The sequence below is a fragment of the Microplitis demolitor genome, chromosome 9, assembly GCF_026212275.2.
Source record: "Microplitis demolitor isolate Queensland-Clemson2020A chromosome 9, iyMicDemo2.1a, whole genome shotgun sequence".
Lineage (NCBI taxonomy): Eukaryota > Metazoa > Arthropoda > Insecta > Hymenoptera > Braconidae > Microplitis > Microplitis demolitor.
In genome coordinates this window covers 11861128-11864507 of record NC_068553.1, presented here as the reverse complement: position 1 = coordinate 11864507, position 3380 = coordinate 11861128, and the positions used below count along the sequence as shown (strand labels likewise).

The 3380-nt window shown below is 30.4% G+C and overlaps 1 pseudogene; it reads right to left on the bottom strand.

Annotated features, from left to right (window-relative positions):
* Positions 1-447: 447 nt before the first annotated feature.
* LOC128668545 (probable serine/threonine-protein kinase clkA) lies at positions 448-3015 on the bottom strand (annotated as a pseudogene).
* Positions 3016-3380: the final 365 nt, after the last annotated feature.

Below are 3380 nucleotides of genomic sequence, written 5' to 3'. Positions count from 1 at the left end.
AATGATTGTTGATGTATGCAGTGTGTGTGTGTGTGTGTGTGTGTGTGTGTGTGTGTGTGTGTGTGTCATAGGAATACATATAATCAAATATTTTTAAATAAATTAGAATTATTAAATATCAATAAATAAAATAAATAAATAATTATAAAAGAAAATCATCATCATCATCATCAACACTTTCTTCATTTGTACTCCACTCACCATCTGAATTATATTGTATATTATGTTGTATATTATTTTCTATTAAAATTATAGTGTCTGGTAGTGAGCATGTTTCTTCATTATTATTTTCAAGCTGTTGTTGTTGTTGTTGTTGTTGTTGTTGTTGTTGTTGTTGTTGTTGTTGTTGTTGTTGTTGTTGTTGTTGTTGTTGTTGTTGTTGTTGTTGTTGTTGTTGTTGTTGTTGTTGTTGTTGTTGTTGTTGTTGTTGTTGTTGTTGTTGTTGTTGTTGTTGTTGTTGTTGTTGTTGTTGTTGTTGTTGTTGTTGTTGTTGTTGTTGTTGTTGTTGTTGTTGTTGTTGTTGTTGTTGTTGTTGTTGTTGTTGTTGTTGTTGTTGTTGTTGTTGTTGTTGTTGTTGTTGTTGTTGTTGTTGTTGTTGTTGTTGTTGTTGTTGTTGTTGTTGTTGTTGTTGTTGTTGTTGTTGTTGTTGTTGTTGTTGTTGTTGTTGTTGTTGTTGTTGTTGTTGTTGTTGTTGTTGTTGTTGTTGTTGTTGTTGTTGTTGTTGTTGTTGTTGTTGTTGTTGTTGTTGTTGTTGTTGTTGTTGTTGTTGTTGTTGTTGTTGTTGTTGTTGTTGTTGTTGTTGTTGTTGTTGTTGTTGTTGTTGTTGTTGTTGTTGTTGTTGTTGTTGTTGTTGTTGTTGTTGTTGTTGTTGTTGTTGTTGTTGTTGTTGTTGTTGTTGTTGTTGTTGTTGTTGTTGTTGTTGTTGTTGTTGTTGTTGTTGTTGTTGTTGTTGTTGTTGTTGTTGTTGTTGTTGTTGTTGTTGTTGTTGTTGTTGTTGTTGTTGTTGTTGTTGTTGTTGTTGTTGTTGTTGTTGTTGTTGTTGTTGTTGTTGTTGTTGTTGTTGTTGTTGTTGTTGTTGTTGTTGTTGTTGTTGTTGTTGTTGTTGTTGTTGTTGTTGTTGTTGTTGTTGTTGTTGTTGTTGTTGTTGTTGTTGTTGTTGTTGTTGTTGTTGTTGTTGTTGTTGTTGTTGTTGTTGTTGTTGTTGTTGTTGTTGTTGTTGTTGTTGTTGTTGTTGTTGTTGTTGTTGTTGTTGTTGTTGTTGTTGTTGTTGTTGTTGTTGTTGTTGTTGTTGTTGTTGTTGTTGTTGTTGTTGTTGTTGTTGTTGTTGTTGTTGTTGTTGTTGTTGTTGTTGTTGTTGTTGTTGTTGTTGTTGTTGTTGTTGTTGTTGTTGTTGTTGTTGTTGTTGTTGTTGTTGTTGTTGTTGTTGTTGTTGTTGTTGTTGTTGTTGTTGTTGTTGTTGTTGTTGTTGTTGTTGTTGTTGTTGTTGTTGTTGTTGTTGTTGTTGTTGTTGTTGTTGTTGTTGTTGTTGTTGTTGTTGTTGTTGTTGTTGTTGTTGTTGTTGTTGTTGTTGTTGTTGTTGTTGTTGTTGTTGTTGTTGTTGTTGTTGTTGTTGTTGTTGTTGTTGTTGTTGTTGTTGTTGTTGTTGTTGTTGTTGTTGTTGTTGTTGTTGTTGTTGTTGTTGTTGTTGTTGTTGTTGTTGTTGTTGTTGTTGTTGTTGTTGTTGTTGTTGTTGTTGTTGTTGTTGTTGTTGTTGTTGTTGTTGTTGTTGTTGTTGTTGTTGTTGTTGTTGTTGTTGTTGTTGTTGTTGTTGTTGTTGTTGTTGTTGTTGTTGTTGTTGTTGTTGTTGTTGTTGTTGTTGTTGTTGTTGTTGTTGTTGTTGTTGTTGTTGTTGTTGTTGTTGTTGTTGTTGTTGTTGTTGTTGTTGTTGTTGTTGTTGTTGTTGTTGTTGTTGTTGTTGTTGTTGTTGTTGTTGTTGTTGTTGTTGTTGTTGTTGTTGTTGTTGTTGTTGTTGTTGTTGTTGTTGTTGTTGTTGTTGTTGTTGTTGTTGTTGTTGTTGTTGTTGTTGTTGTTGTTGTTGTTGTTGTTGTTGTTGTTGTTGTTGTTGTTGTTGTTGTTGTTGTTGTTGTTGTTGTTGTTGTTGTTGTTGTTGTTGTTGTTGTTGTTGTTGTTGTTGTTGTTGTTGTTGTTGTTGTTGTTGTTGTTGTTGTTGTTGTTGTTGTTGTTGTTGTTGTTGTTGTTGTTGTTGTTGTTGTTGTTGTTGTTGTTGTTGTTGTTGTTGTTGTTGTTGTTGTTGTTGTTGTTGTTGTTGTTGTTGTTGTTGTTGTTGTTGTTGTTGTTGTTGTTGTTGTTGTTGTTGTTGTTGTTGTTGTTGTTGTTGTTGTTGTTGTTGTTGTTGTTGTTGTTGTTGTTGTTGTTGTTGTTGTTGTTGTTGTTGTTGTTGTTGTTGTTGTTGTTGTTGTTGTTGTTGTTGTTGTTGTTGTTGTTGTTGTTGTTGTTGTTGTTGTTGTTGTTGTTGTTGTTGTTGTTGTTGTTGTTGTTGTTGTTGTTGTTGTTGTTGTTGTTGTTGTTGTTGTTGTTGTTGTTGTTGTTGTTGTTGTTGTTGTTGTTGTTGTTGTTGTTGTTGTTGTTGTTGTTGTTGTTGTTGTTGTTGTTGTTGTTGTTGTTGTTGTTGTTGTTGTTGTTGTTGTTGTTGTTGTTGTTGTTGTTGTTGTTGTTGTTGTTGTTGTTGTTGTTGTTGTTGTTGTTGTTGTTGTTGTTGTTGTTGTTGTTGTTGTTGTTGTTGTTGTTGTTGTTGTTGTTGTTGTTGTTGTTGTTGTTGTTGTTGTTGTTGTTGTTGTTGTTGTTGTTGTTGTTGTTGTTGTTGTTGTTGTTGTTGTTGTTGTTGTTGTTGTTGTTGTTGTTGTTGTTGTTGTTGTTGTTGTTGTTGTTGTTGTTGTTGTTGTTGTTGTTGTTGTTGTTGTTGTTGTTGTTGTTGTTGTTGTTGTTGTTGTTGTTGTTGTTGTTGTTGTTGTTGTTGTTGTTGTTGTTGTTGTTGTTGTTGTTGTTGTTGTTGATTTAAAACTATTCCATATAAAAAACAAATTAGTTTAGAAATTTATTTCACATAATTTATTACTTATATTAAATAACTAATTATTATATATGTATAAACAAAATACATATATATATATATATATATATATATATATATATATATATATATATATATATATATATATAATGATTGATGGAATTAGTTATTAAACATAAATAAACAAAATATTTATATATATATATATATATATATATATATATATATATATAAATGTATATAATGATTGATGGAATTAGTTATTAAATAAACAAAAATTTATCTGTATAAGTGTATATCTATATCAATA